The sequence below is a fragment of the Urocampus carinirostris genome, chromosome 9, assembly GCF_059441175.1.
Source record: "Urocampus carinirostris isolate Australia breed hairy pipefish chromosome 9, RoL_Ucar_1.0, whole genome shotgun sequence".
Lineage (NCBI taxonomy): Eukaryota > Metazoa > Chordata > Actinopteri > Syngnathiformes > Syngnathidae > Urocampus > Urocampus carinirostris.
In genome coordinates, this window is record NC_142357.1 from 22,993,320 (window position 1) to 23,009,216 (window position 15,897).

At 42.6% G+C, this 15,897-nt stretch overlaps 2 pseudogenes; one reads left to right on the plus strand and one right to left on the minus strand.

The window, feature by feature from the left end:
- Window positions 1-6,011: 6,011 nt before the first annotated feature.
- On the minus strand, window positions 6,012-6,153 carry LOC148359616 (U2 spliceosomal RNA; annotated as a pseudogene).
- Window positions 6,154-12,894: 6,741 nt separating this feature from the next.
- LOC148359617 (U2 spliceosomal RNA) lies at window positions 12,895-12,987 on the plus strand (annotated as a pseudogene).
- The last annotated feature ends 2,910 nt before the right edge of the window (window positions 12,988-15,897 follow it).

Genomic DNA, 15,897 nt, shown 5'->3' on the forward strand with positions numbered 1-15,897 from the left:
TATTTTTAGTTGTTTATTTCTCAGATTCCTATGCTATGAAATCAACTTGTTTAACCTGTTTTTCTATTTCCAATATGCAAGTAAGTCTCCGATGTCATCACCCTCAGCACGGGCTCCCCCCAAGGCTGTGTCCTGAGCCCCTTGCTGTTCACCCTGATGACACACGACTGCGTCCCTAGGTCAGCCACAAACCACATCGTGAAGTTTGCGGACGACACAACAGTGGTGGGCCTCATCAGGGACGACAACGACCTGGCTTACAGAGAGGAGGTGGAGCAGTTGGTGGGCTGGTGCAGGGACAACAGCCTGGTCCTGAATGTTGACAAAATTAAAAAGATCATTATCGACTTCAGGAAAAACCAGCCATACCATGCCCCACTTCTCATCAACAACAAGGCTGTGGAGGTTGTCAGCAGCATCAAGTTCCTAGGGGTGCACATCACAAACAAACTCACCTGGTCCATGAACACTGCATCACTGGTGAAGAGGGCACAGCAGCGCCTGTTCTTCCTGTGGAGGATGAGGAGAGCCCACCTGCCCCCACCCTCCCTCATCACATTCTACAGGGGCACCATAGAGAGTATCCTGACCAGCTGTATCTCTGTGGAGGCTGCAGCGCTTCCGACTGGGGTAGTGTGAGGAGGGCGACGAGGACAGCAGAGAAAATCATCGGGACTTCTCTCCCCTCCATTCAGGACATTGGCCAGAAGCGCTGCCTATCCCAAGCCAAGAACATTATCAGGGACCCCTCTCACCCCCATCAGGGACTGTTCACTCTGCTAGCCTCTGGGAAGAGGTACTGCAGTGTGCGGTGCAGGACCACCAGGTTCCACAATAGTCTTGTCCCCCTGGCCATTAGACTGTGAAATGGTCAATCAAACACATAGTAAATCTAAACTGCTGCTAATCTGTACATCTGTTGGTTTTGTTTGACTTTTTTGCACTACTGGCAGTTCTTTATAGCTAGCCACTCCTTGCTCATCTGTTCTCCTCCGCACTATTGTACTACAGTGTTATTGTTACTGTTTACCTGACTTGTTTACCTGACTGCCCATTTTGCACATCTGGTTAGCTGCTCCTCTTGCACTCTTTGCACTACTGTAAAATACTATACATAGCCATAATTATTTAGTATATTATTAGTACTCAATACTCCAACTCTGAACAATTCTGAACCAAAAGAAGAGGGCCTTTAAAAATGGTGATCAGCAGGAGCTAAAACGAGTACAGAAGGAGCTCAAAGTCCAGCTCCGGAAAGGGAAGGAGCAGTACAGGAGGAAGTTGGAGAAAAAGCTGCAGAACAATAACATGAAGGAGGTGTGGGAAGGGATGAAAACAATTACTGGCTGCAGCACCAAGCAGTGTGTGGCTGTGGATATAGATGTGGGGCGAGTCAACCAGTTGAACAACTTTTTCAACAGGTTTGACCACTCCGCCACATCCTCACCCCTGAGTAATGCAGCTGTCCTTCCCCCTCCCCCTCTGGACACTAGCATGGAAGACACCCCCCCACTAAAAATAACTTCAGCCCAGGTGTGTGGAGAGCTTAGAAGGCTACGAACCAGCAAGGCAGCTGGTCCGGATGGAGTATCCCCCCGACTGCTGAAAGCCTGTGCGTCTGAGCTAGGAGACCCACTACAGCGCATCTTCAACCTGAGCCTTGAACAGGGGAGGGTTTCCTCAGCTGTGGAAAACATCCTGCATCATCCCAGTCCCAAAGAAATCAAGACCTGAGGAACTCAACGACTTCAGGCCGGTCGCCCTGACATCACATGTGATGAAGACCATGGAGCGGCTGCTGCTGCACCACCTGAGGCTACAGGTCCGTCACGCCATCGACCCACTGCAATTTGCTTACCAGGAGAAGGTGGGAGTGGAGGATGCTATAGTATACATGTTACACCGATCCCTCGCTCACCTGGATAGGGCGAAGGGGGCTGTGAGGATTACATTTTTGGACTTCTCCAGTGCCTTCAATACCATACAGCCTCTGCTACTGAGTAGGAAACTGACAGAGATGGGAGTTAGCTCACACCTTGTAGAATGGATTACTGACTACCTGACAGGCATACCCCAGTATGTGAAACAGGGGGGCTGTACATCGGACACTGTGGTTAGCAGCACAGGATCTCCGCAGGGGACCGTTCTCTCTCCGTTCCTATTCACTCTATATACATTGGACTTTAAGTACAACTCTGAGTCCTGCCATGTGCAAAAGTTTGCCGACGACACTGCGATCGTGGGATGTATCAGAAACGGGCAGGAGGAGGAGTACAGGACATTGATTCAGGACATTGTCCGATGGAGCGACGCAAACCACCTGCACCTAAACACCACCAAGACCAGAGAGATGGTGGTGGACTTCAGGAGAACCAGAACTCACCCGGTTCCTGTAACCATCAAGGGAGAATGTGTAGAATTTGTCCAGACCTACAAATACCTGGGTGTGCAGCTGGACAACAAACTGGACTGGACTGCCAACACAGAGGTTCTATGTAGGAAAGGGCAAAGCCGACTTTACTCCCTCAGAAGGCTGGCCTCCTTCAACATCTGCAAAAAGCTCCTGAAAATATTCTATGAGACAGTAGTGGCAAGCGCCCTCTTCTATGCGGCAGCGTGTTGGGGAGGCAGCGTCAAGAAGAAAGATGCCTCTCGTCTCAATAAACTGGCTAGGAAAGCGAGCTCTGTTGTAGGCAAAGAGCTGGACAGCCTAACAACAGTAGCTGAGAGACGAGCACTGAAAAAGCTGAGGTCAATCATGGACAATCCATCGCATCCACTACACAGCATTATCTCCAGACAGAAAAGCAGTTTCAGCGACAGACTGCTGTCACTGTCTTGTACTACGGACAGACTGAAGAGATCTTTTCTTCCTCATGCCATGAGGCTCTTTAACTCCACCCGACAGAGTTAAGGCCCACATTAAACCATACCACCTACATTGGATATTACCGAATCTTACTGCAATATGTATTCTGTGTAGCACTATTTAGTTACTCTATATAACACGCTACGGTGGGCATTTGCACGTCACACTGGGTATTTGTATATTGTATTCTATTGGCTTATTATTGTACTGTTCTCAGCTCAGGGATGCTGCTGGAAATGTGAATTTCCCTTCGGGGATGAATAAAGTATCTATCTATCTATCTAACTCAATACAACATTTTATTTATATCTGTACATTCAAGGAAACTGTGCGGGTCAGATGTATCGACATTTCATTCTGTATACACGTGTACTAGAATGACAATAAAGTAGATCTGAATCTGAATCTGAATCATCACACACACACACACACACACATAGTCACGTTTCAAAGATCCATATTTTCAGTCTAATTCCATTGTTTTTTATACGTTTTCAATGTTTTTCTATTGTATGTAATGTAATATGCATGCGCGACTCCATCCATTCACTGCTCATGTGCGACCTTTCAATAAACCACGCCTACTGTACCGGATGTGGTCAGTTCGGCCTGGGCGGCCAACCAAGATGGCGGCCGGGCCGGGCTCCTGCATTCGCGAAGTAGTTTTAAAATTTATAAATGCCTCGACTTGAATATTTTTGCCAGCAATGAGTTTATATCTTTAGCAACTCCGACAATACACTATACAATTCGTTTGACTAGTCATTGCCTAAGGTGTTGAATAGTACAGCTGTTTATGTTGTTGTTGTCAACTGTTTACCTGCCTCGAACCACTGTTTACTATTTGTTATTGCCGTCCGTCATGGTGTCGTCACGTGGTTAATTCACGTGTGTGTAAAGAGTCAATACATAATGCGCCCATAGACGAATTGTGTCATAATTGTATTCACAGACACGAGAGAGATGGCGAGAGATTAGGTTTAAATACTCACAGGGTCTACGTGCACATATTATAAAGACCGGCCCCTTATCCACCAATGGCTGTTTGTCAGAGTGTGTTGCAGGTGTCAGCACTTTTCTATTTTGTCTTTATTTAATTTCTTCTTCAATGCAGCACTCATTTGGTTGAATTTGCGTCAACCTCCCGTGCTTTTTCCTGCTAACGTGTGCGTATTGGCAGCGAAGTTACTCTCTAGTGATACGCTCAAGGACTTTTAGTAAATTTGATGGATTGTCTTCTGTTTGTATTTTGCAGTTAATAGTTGTTCAAAATCCACTATTTGATCACGGTGTTGTTAAAATGTGAGAATAATTCACGTATGTCCTGTTCATGTAAACTAAAACGGAGCTTATTATGTATGCCATGCGAAAGCGAACATTTTAGTTTTGCTTAGTAAATTGTGCGACCTTGGTTTCCTCCAATTCTTTTTCAAGGTTACATTGTCCATTCATGTAAAAAACAATTTATTCATTTGATTTCTATTGTTTTGGTCTTTTTTAATTATATTTTTTTAGCATATTTGGTAATACCAAAGGATTCCAAGGAAGTTAAGCTACATTACCGTCTGTCATAAAATTTAGTTCACTCCTCACATTTTTGCAGGGATTTCATCATTATGTTTAATTGAACCATACTGAAGAAGCATTGATTCGACACAATGGATGGTAATCCGTGGAAAGCTTATGTTGCTGTGTGAATATCTTTTTCCCCTCAAAAAAACTCAAAATATAACCATTAGAAGCTAAAGCCTCGGTGACAAAAGTGAGTACATCCTTAAGTAAAAGTTCCTGAAGTTTAATATTTTGTTTGGCCACCATGATTTGGCAAAACCACTTTAATCCTCCTGGCCATGGATTCACCAGAGCCTCACAAATTGCCACTGGAACGCTTTTCTAATCCTCTATGTCAACATGACTAAGCTGTGGGATATTCAAGATCTTGTGCTTTTCCACCTTTCCCTTGAGGAAGCCCCAAAGACGTTCTATTGGATTTAGATACTGAGACATGCTTGGCCAGTCCATCCCCTTTACCCGTAGCCCCATTTAAAAAGCCTTGGTCGTCTTAGAAGTGTATTTGGGGTCATTGTCAGGCTAGAACATTGCCCTATAACCCAGTTTCTGGGGGGAGAGGATCATTCTCTGCTCTAGTATTACACAGTACATCCTTGAGTTTGTGTTTACCTTAATAAAATTCCACACCCCAATTCCAGTTGCACTCACGCAGCCCCAAACCATGACATGCTTGACTTTAGGGGCAATAAAAACTTGTTTGTACTCCTCAGCTGGTTGCAGACACACATGCTTCACACCATCTGAGACCCAAAAAATAATCATTTTTTCTTTCGACTAGACTAGAGGATATGTTTCAAGCAAACGTGGTCTGTGTGACAAAGGTACTTTCCGATAATGAGGAAGACGCCTTTGATGGCGATAACTATATGGAGGAGGTTGAGGACGATTTACCGTGAGGGGGGGGATTTTTTAAGGGTTATTGTTCTATCTTCTTTGTTCATTATCCATTTTCTGTTATCGGTCAGTTCATAATACGCTACAAAGCCTGGGAGCCGGGACTCTTACTCTCAGCCAAAAGGCCAAGCTAAGGTCCTAGCCTTAAAGCATTGTGCGATCATTGCGAATTTTTATATGCCAATTATAGTGCGGAAAATACGGCCAAGAGGGGGGGCGGGTGGATTTTTTAAGGGTTATTGTTCTGTCTTCTTTATTCATTATCCATTATCCGTTATCGGTCAGTTCATAATACGTCAGTTCATAATACGCTGCAAAGCCTGGGAGCCGGGACTCTTACTCTCAGCCAAAAGGCCAAGCTAAGGTCCTAGCCTCAAAGCCTTGCTGCGATCATTGCGAATGCACCGTTCCCGGAGGTACTGCAATACCGGGCCGATGCGTGTAGTGGACAGAGTCTTATTCCATCTCCGGAGTGCAAAAATCAACATCACATTAAGTGCACAGTCCGTCACATGCTGACACATCTAGATTCTCATGGGGTTTTGGGGTTTTTAAGGGTTATTTTTCTATCTTCGTTATTCATTATCCATTTTCCGTTATCGGTCAGTTCATAATACGCTGCAAAGCCTAGGAGCCGGGACACTTACTCTCAGCCAAAAGGCCTTGCTGCGACCATTGCGGATGCACCGTTCCCGGAGGTACTGCAATTCCGGGCCGATGCGTGGAGTGGACAGAGCAAGCTCTTATTCCATCTCCGGATTGCAAAAATCAACATAGCACACACACATATCGGTATATTCAGACCCACAATGAGGTATACAAATTCAGAACCATAGTTCTTAACGCATGCCGACGCTTTTGATTCCCATATCTCTTATTTTTTTTTTGTTTGAACAAATTTATTGACACTAATAACAGAAAACAATCATGACAATCTCAACAGCAATTAAGCACATTCACAATATTATATTCCAATATGACGTTTTTAACAGCAAACACAATGTGAGGTTTGAACAACCCTTCTCGAAAATCTTATTAGCAATCAAGCATATTCACAATTTCATTATATAACATCTTTGTTAGTGTCAATAGATCCGTCCAGGCCAAAGTCGATTGTCCTCGGTCTGAACAAATCCACCGACACCAACAGCAGCAAAACAAACACGACAATCTCAACAGCCATCAAGCATATTCACAATTTTTTATATCTGACAATATGACGTGACAATATGACGTTTTAACATTTTTTCCTGACATTTTCAACATCAATTAAACAATTTCAGAGTTATTTTCTTTTAACAGTAGTTAACCAGCTTGTAAAGGGCAATACTATTGTGCAAGGGCATTGCTCTGCCATCCCACCCTCCCAAGCAGCATCCTTCCAGTCCTCTGTGTGGGTCCTCTCCCTTCTGTGTGGGTCCTCTCCCTTCTGGGTTCCACAACCCAGGCCGTTGCTGCCGGGCCACAGTGTAGCTCCGGTTCCCCCCTCCGGGTGGGTGCAGACGAGTCTTCTTTATGGCTGCGTCCTAGGCCTGCCGCTTGCAGATTGTATGGTATCTGCAGCCATTTGGAGCACAGCCACGGGGGGATCTGCCTGCACCTCCATACCAGCAGGTTTCTGGAGGTCCAGATGGCGTCCTTGATGGCGGCGAGAGTGAGCCAGTCCCTGGCAAAGTCGTTCCGAGACCTCCTCGACTGACTCACCCCGTAAAGCACGTACTGTGCATCAGGGACCTCCCCTGCTGGCAAGTCCGGGAACTTTCCTAGTTGGTCGGCCATTGTCCACAAGACCTCGGCAGCGTTGCACTCACAAAAAAGGTGCCTCACCGACTCCTGGGCGCCACAGCCAGGTCGAGGGCACGTCGAAGTCGCTGACATTCCTCGGTGGTGCATTACGGCTCTGACTGGGAGAACTTCATGAGCCACCATCCATGACAAGTCTCATAGTCTGTTTGGGAGGGCAGGATGATTCACGTTGCTCCAAACCGTTGTAGGTTCGCCAAACGCAAGCCCCCGCACAGGGCTTACTGTTGCTCGCTTTTGCACAATAGCAATAAGGGCCCTGTGGTTTTGTAAAGTGTGACATTCTTGTGTTTCCAAATCAAACTTCTTTAAAAAAATCCCGAATAAAGAGATGTGTTGGTGGCAAGTTAAATGAAACTGAAATCGAACGATTGTTTGGTTCAAGCTTTAGCTTCCGCAAATATGAGCCCATTCAAAACCGGGTCATCGCTTGACTTTTCGGGTTGTTGGGTGGGCCCACAGCGTTTTGGAAGTGGAGAGAGACATATTTGCTTCCCAGGAAAAGCTGGAGGTCAGGCACTCCTTTCCCCCCTTTTTCCTTTTTCTTTTTCAAGTCAAGTCAAGTCAAGTCATTTTTATTTGTATAGCCCTAAATCACGAAGAGTCTCAAAGGGCTTCACAGATTGTTACACTATATTACACAAACTATTTTCAACCGACAAGAGGAGTAGGTTATTCGTATGCAATGGAGTAGAAGTGAGTTTTAAGTTTAGATTTAAACATTTCCACTGAGGTTGCAGATCGAATCTCAGGGGGAAGAGCATTCCACAGCACCGGTGCCCGGATGGAGAACGCTCTCGAACCAGCAGAAGACTTCTTTGCTCTCGGGATCATCAGAAGACCAGCACTCTCAGATCGTAGGCTTCGGACCGGGACATAGTGGCAGATCAGATCTAAAAGATATTCATTGTATCTCTTTTTATCCTTTCCCACTTTGAGCCCCAGACAAAGCGAAAGATGGCTCGGTCCAGTTGTAACAGCACGTTTCTTTTGGGCATAAAAACTAAACTGATTGACAAAAGCATTGGGAGGATGATCGCTTTGATGATTAGGACCTTCCCCTCTATTGTCAGTTTTCTTAGTGACCAAAAAACAAGTCTTTGCTTAACTTTCCTTGTCACGTCATCCCAGTTGGTCTCGCCTCCTCCATCCGCATTGAATTTTATCCCTAGGATTTTCTGGTCTGTCTTTAACACCGTCAGCGGGAGTCCTGCCTTTTCTGTCTCTTTCCACGTTCCATAAAACTTCACTTGTGATTTTTCTCTATTTAGCCTTGACCCAGACGCCCTCCCAAACAGGTCAGTCAAGTCAAGGGCTCTTCCAACAGATGCGCGGTCAGTACATAAAATATTAATATCATCCATGTACAAAACACACTTGGTAATTTGTCCCCCACTTCCCTGGATATTGATCCCTTCGACAAATCTATCTTTTCTTAACATTTGTGCCAAAGGTTCAATGCAAAGAACATAGAGAAGGGGAGACATAGGGCAACCTTGACGTACACCGCAGTTGATCTCGATTGCTTCCGATAAATTCCCGTTAATCATGAATTTGCTGTAGATGTCTCGGTATAGTAGTCCCACCTACTTGATGTATTTTTGGGGAAAACCACATTTTTGCAATACCCTGAAGAGGTATTGGTGCGAGACTCGATCAAAGCCTTTTTCAAAGTCTAGGTTTAGGATCGCTAGTCGTATGTTTCTGTCTCTCGCATAACAGATGGTGTCACGGATCAGCATGAGACTGTCGCTGATCTTCCTTCCCACGATGGCACAGGTTTGGTCTGGATCAACCAAGTCTCCCAAGACTACAGACTTTTGTGTTGCTAGAAGCTTGCTGAAAATTTTACAGTCCACGTTTAAAAGCGTTATGGGTCACCAGTTTTTTAAGTCAATTTTGTCTCCTTTTTTGTGCAATAGAGTAACTATCCCTATTCTGAAACTGTCTGGCATATTGTCTCGACTGGAAAATTCGTTAAAAACAGTAATCAGATCTGGTGCTAAAATATCCCAAAAAGTCCGGTAAAATTCGAGGTTGAGTCCGTCCTCCCCGGGTGATTTGCCTTTTCATAGTCTTTATCCAATCATTCAGTTGGTCTTGGGTAAAGTCCGATGTTAAAAAGGGGTCTTGACGCACTGATCTTGAAATATGATCTAATACATGCCCCATTTCATTCTCATGTGTTTCTTTTCAAATCATTTTTTGTAGTAGTCTTCGACTAATTTGGTTATTTCACTACTTTCCTTTGTTATTTGTCCGTTTTCGTTTTGAAGTTTAAAAAGCCCCTCATTTTTGCTCATAATTTTTTTTTAAAAATAGCGTGTACATTTTTCCCCTTCTTCTATTTCTCTTTCTCTGCTTCTTATTATGATGCCTTTGCTCTTTATTTCCGCCAAAGCGTTTAGTTCTTGTTTGGTCTCTTTGATTTCATCATTAAAGTCCATCCCCTTTTCTGTTAGGATGAAATAGCGTTGGAGTCTTCTTTGTAGTCCCGACATGCGTTTCATCTCTTTAAGTTTCTTGTTTTTCCCTGCATTTTTAAAAAAGGTCTGTGTTCGTTTCTTTGTCATTTCCCACCATTGTGCTCGTGAATCATACGAGTCTTGAAGGGTCTGCCAGTCTTTGTACAGCTCCCTGTATTGTGCGGCTAGAGCCTCATCCTCCAGCAGGGAGCAGTTTAACTTCCACAGACCCTTCCCAACAGTCATACCTGAAGGAAATGAGAGAGAGCAGGACAGTAGCAAGTGATCCGAAAAAAAACAGGAATTAATCTTGCATCACTCTGTGCTAAACCCCTTGTAAATATGTAGTCTATTCAAGAGGCTCTGGCATTGTCACTACTGAACCAGGTGAAGCCCTCCTCTCCTGGATGTATGGATTTGAAACAGTCCACCAGTTTAAATGTCCGGCACATGTCTTGTAATAAAGTTGATGTTTTATCTACTTTAAACTCCTCATCGGTCCTCTTTCTATCCTTCCTACTTAGGATGCAATTAAAATCTCCTCCCACGATTAGTGGTTGATGGCCTAGCATATGCGACTGGATGTCCTCTAAGAGTTCGTACCTGAGTTGTCTGTCGGCATGGCCGTATATGTTAATGAGGTTAAAATCATTCCCTATATAAGAAAGTCTTGCTAAGATTGCGCGTCCGTCACTCATCACAGTACTCCCCTTTATGATGAGTTGATGGTTGTTTATTAAAATGGCTACCCCATCGTTACGGTTTTCATTCGAGCCACTCCATAATGACGGATATGGCCAAATCTCTTCCCACTGTTTATATTTTTTTAAAAAGGGGATGCAGCATTCTTGTAGTAAAAACACATCCGTTCTGATAGTTTTTAAGAACGATAAAACACTGTGAGCCTTAACCTTTGATCTCACACTTCTCACATTGATAGTAGAGAATGTAATGTTCATAATTGTTGTTAAAGTATTTAAACTAGTTAGACAAAACCGGGGGATCTGAGTCCATTCTTTGGTGATCATCGAGAGTGTCACCTGTGTCAGACACATCACTTAAGAGCAGTACCTCATTTGGAGACTCACCGGGGAAAACTCTGGAATCCTCTGACTCTCTGTCTGTGGTTCCAGGTCTTCCCCTTTTTTCTGGGTTAGGGGGTGAGCCAGAGGACCTATCGAGGGGTCTCTTACTTCCCTGCCCACAAAGGGTCAGATTTTTTCCCTCCCCAACTTCCTCCGGCTCAACTTCATACAGTTCCCTTGTGGGCTTTTTCATCGGCAATCGGCTTTCTTCTAAATCTCTTCTCTTTGTTTCCGGTGTTTTCACCACTCCCAATTTTGTCTTACTTTTACCCCTCTTTCCAGTGCCCGTATGGGTTTTTGGAGAGTCGTTCGCCTTTTCGATTTGTTTGTCTTCTTCAAATCCCGGCAGTGGCGTAGCAAACAAATTTGCTAATTTGGACTCTCTTCCAGGCCCTTCCTGAATAATATGTGTTTTTGGAGTGGCAGTTGCCTTTTCTATTTGTTTGTCATGTCCAAATTCAGGTATTTTATGAGAAATCGAATTAGAATTTCCAGGTCCTTCCTGATTCAAATTTGATTCTCTGGTCTCTCCTCCAGGGGTTTTGGTAGGGGCATCTGTTTTTTCAATTTGTTTGTCTTGTCCATTTTCTTTGTGCATTTCTTGATCAAATTCATTGGGTATTTCCATAACTTTATTCATTTCCTGTTCATCTTCATTGGGTATTTCCATAACTTTATTCATTTCTTGTTCATTTTCATTTTGTATTTCCATAACTTTATTCATTTCATTGTCTTTGTTATCTTTATTCATTTCATTGTCTTTGTTACATTTATTCATTTCATTATCTATGTTGTCTGACATCATTTCATTGTCTTTGTTGTCTTTGTTAACTGCCTTCCTAGCTTTCAATTTGTTAGCAAACGATTTCGGGCAGTTTCTATAGAGGTGATTCGTTTCTCCACAGAGATTGCATTTTCTGCTATTGATACATTCCTCAAATGAATGTCCAATTGTTCTGCACTTTCCACAAAAAATTCGATCACATACCTCAGCCAGATGCCCATGCTCACCACATTTGCGACAGAGTTTCGGTTGCCCTAGATAGTGGATAAAGCCACGGTTTTCCCCCAGGAATATAGTCGACGGGAGTTGTTTCAGTCCCTGAAAGCCCTGAGGATCTTGCCATTGTTGGACAGGTACCCTCCAGGCACCAGTCCAATAGCCTTTCTCACCCCTCACCTTCATAGCCTGGCCTTTTACCGAGCAGTATCTACTCAACCAATAACAGACGTCATTAGCACCGACTACCTCATTAAACATTCTAACAATTACAATCTTGTTAGCATTATCAGTCAGCTTCTCCACTGTAAATCCAGAAAACTGGGGCCTCACTCCCTCAAAGCGATTCCAAAACTCTTGATAAAGAGCCGCCGTTTCAAAACTTACATCAAAGCCCTTGCCAGAAGGCATTTTTATGACAGCATGTACCTCCTCCTTTTTAAACTTCAGAAGCTTTTCAATAAACTTGTTAATAAAATCCAGCCTTGACATTCCCTCCAAAATTGCCACAACATCTTTGAGCAAGAATCTTACGCAGTTACGTCTCCGCCCGCCGGTATAATGCGGCTGTTTTACTTCTAATTATGTTAAAATGGTTAGAATTGTAAAATTAATAATTAACAATCTACAAGTAAGCTCGACGCTGGCCAAGAATTTCACAATTACGGCATGCTTTTTTTATCAAGCGTGCTTGAAGCGTTGCGAGCGTGTTAGTAGTAGCGCGGTGGTACCTTTCACAGGCCTGAAAGTTATATTATGATTATTAAAGCTTTGAAAACTCTCTCGGTGTACCGTCTTTCTTGGTAAATATGTGTAACCATGTATAATATGTATTTGCAACTGTATATTTTTGTAATGTATTTATTCGTATTTATTTGAGACACGTATGTTGATGTTTTTCACGGGCGAATAAGAAAGAAGGGGCGTAGCAAACGCGGGCTGTTGGGAAGTGGGGACGGGTAAAGGTGAGTGTTTGTGGACGCGGGAGACAATAGTGGATATATATTTTTTCCACCCTTACCTTTTTTCCTTGGATTACTTTCAACGGGTACCCCGACTCTGCAGGTCTGCATCAAATGATAAGTACTGGTATCATTTTACGTTCAATTAGCCGGCTGTGATATTTGAACTGAGTCAGTGTTGGTGGCGCGGTATTGCAGTATCACCATAGACGATGCAATAGCACGAAACCGAATGAACTGTGGATATGTTGATTATTGCAATTGGGAGATGGTATAAGAGCTTGCTCTGTCCACTCCACGCACCGACCCGGTATTGCAGCACCTCCGGAAACGGTGCTTTCGGTATTGCAGTACCTCCGGGAACGGTGCTTTCGCACTGATCGCTGCTTGGCCCTGTGGCTAGGACCTTGACTCAGCCTCTTGGCTGGGAGCAAGTGTCTCGGCCTCTTGGCTTTGTAGTGTATTATGATTTGACCAATAATGGATAATAGATAAAGATATAGAACAATGAACAATAAACCTCTACAAAACCCCGCAGTGGCATGTTGTAGCCTATGAGGTCCGCACTGATCGCTGCCTGGCCATGTGGCTAGGACCTTGACTCAGCCTCTTGGCTGGAAGCAAGTGTCTCGGCCAATTGGCTTTGAAGTGTATCATGAATTGACTGATAATGGATAATTGAAAAAGAACACGGAAATATAAACCTATACAATAGCCTCCAATAAAATTTTTAATCAAAAATAAAAAACACCTTTAAATGTGGGCGCACTGGTGTGGCTAGTGTATCTACTAAGTCGGTTTACCTCCCGAAATGTGGTGAGTGCGGCTTATAATCAGGTGTGCCTTATAGTCCAGAATTTACGGTAGGACTACGGCTTATAATCAGGTGCGCCTTATAGTCCGGAATTTACGGTAGTTGTAGTCCGGCAGCGAGTAATCCGAAAGTAAAATGAAGTGACATGATTGAGTTAGTTTTTTTCATTTTCGTATCACTCACACATGTACGCCCACTCGAATGGTCCGACTGCTTGTGTGCACTACGGATAGTGTTCTCTTCCTCAGTGCCAGGACAAATTGGACCTATAGAACAGATAAGAATGATACATGCATACTCTGACTTACCTTTATACAAACCTCGTGTTGATTAATTTCTCCAGAACATTGACATTTAGTTTTCTGTCACCACACCGTAAAAGCCATATTTGTGTCCGTTCATACTGTACCTTGTGTATATTTATGCTTATGGCAAGCCACGTACGAGGGGAATTTGGATCACACAAGACGCTTTAACAGAGCACGGTACTTTTTCAATGTGTAACATTACTGAAATTATTCTTTATCTAACGCCAAAAGTTAGATGTGAAAACTACATCTACACGTATGTTTTCTGTTTGTCACCAGGCATGTTCTTCTTGTTTGGATATGCCCTCTTGCCTGCCTCTTGCCCTTGCGCGGTGAGACGTGTACCAGCTCTCGTTTCCGGTCTCCAGGGAAGGGCGGACAGGACACCCTGTGGTGGAGTTGTCATGGCAACCTTTGATGCACAAATGCAAGCTAACGTCCCCCTCCCCGACCTCACATTCCACCTGTATCAGTTAGATAACATATCTATGTGATTGATTTAAAACACAGTCTTCACCTCACATGTTTTGACGTTGTTTGATCATTTTCTGACATTGCAAAACGGAATTCTGACCAAACGTTGAATACTCTATTACAGCCGCTTTGCTAAATCTGGCACTGGATGTATTGAACCGGTTTATTTCGAGGTTCTTCAGTGGGCAACAAGGGGTTTATGTGATGGCAATCAACAAATTTGCCCTAGTTTTTATCGCGACGGGGTTGAAAGTACTTTATAAATCCCGTCAGCTTTTTTGTTATGTAGCCTCGGTTTGCTAGATGATAAAACACCCGCAGGAAGGGAAAAAGAAGGGACAGGGAAAAAGAGGATTTAAAGAAAAAAAGCATCCTCTTGAATTAAAGCTTTAGCCAAATCTCTTTGCTGATCTTGGCAAAGCAGATTGCGCTTTTTTATGCTTTACAATACTAATCCCCTTTGGATTCTTTGTTTACAAGTTGGTTTGGGGAGAGAGGACGAACACAAGAACATGTGTAGGCTTCAAATGCGATCTCAGTTTTGAAATTTGATTTTTTTCTCTGCCCTTGCGAACATAATTTATGTCGAGTTTTACTCACAAATGAATGAATATTACGCCATGTTTGTTATATATTTGCTCTACTTGATCATTTTGTTGTAATATGTATGTGTCATATTTTTGTTTCGTATTTTAAATATTATACTTTGATTAATATATATATATATATATATATATATATATATATATGAAACACAACAGTATGATTTGTAATCAACAATTACAAATATTTTGATTGTATTGTTGATAAGTTTATTGTCCTGTAACAGTAAAGCTGTTTTACTATTTGCCTGCAAAGGAGTTTGCTAAGGTTTCAGAGTTGTTATTTTGACTATTATTGCTCATTGTTATTCGTTACTTTACTATTATTCACTGTTTACATCATTGTTACACATGGCCTATCATGTTGCTGTTCTTTGATTCCCACACTGTTTAGAGCTGATCTGCTTTTTGTAAGCTAGATGATATAATAAAACAAAGGCTTTAGAACAGGTTGGAATTTTTGCATCTTAAGTTTACTTTTTGCACATTCCTTCCCTGTTCTCCTTGCAAATTCAAGTCATTGATGTCTTCTCTCCTTATTTTGAGTGTCTACTAAACTATACCCTTATCATTTGTATATTGCATGCTGCATTACAGATTTATAAACAATGTATGCACATAGAAGTAATTTCATTGTTTTATATTTTCGTTTGGAAGGTCATCAAATTTAAAAAACATTTAATAAAACGTCCTAAGTATTTTGTATAGTGCTTTTATTGGATGATTCACTAAAATATTTCAGCATTTATATTTTTAATACTAGCATTTTTATTGACAACTAACCGATTCGGATTTTAATTTTAGCTTAAACATTGGTGATTTTTTTGGGGATATTTTTACTTTTATTATACAATTAAAGAATGTAGTTTGGGTCATATTATATCCACGTATCTGGTCCCATGTTAAATATGTTTAGTGTATTTGCTGCATAAATAAAATATGTTTCAAGTTCTTTGAAATCATCTTTTTAGAAGGATTATGTGTATGAATTCGCGCATTCTGGTGTGGAAAGTCTTTATTGAGTCTCCGTAGCTTGTATTCGTCCTTGT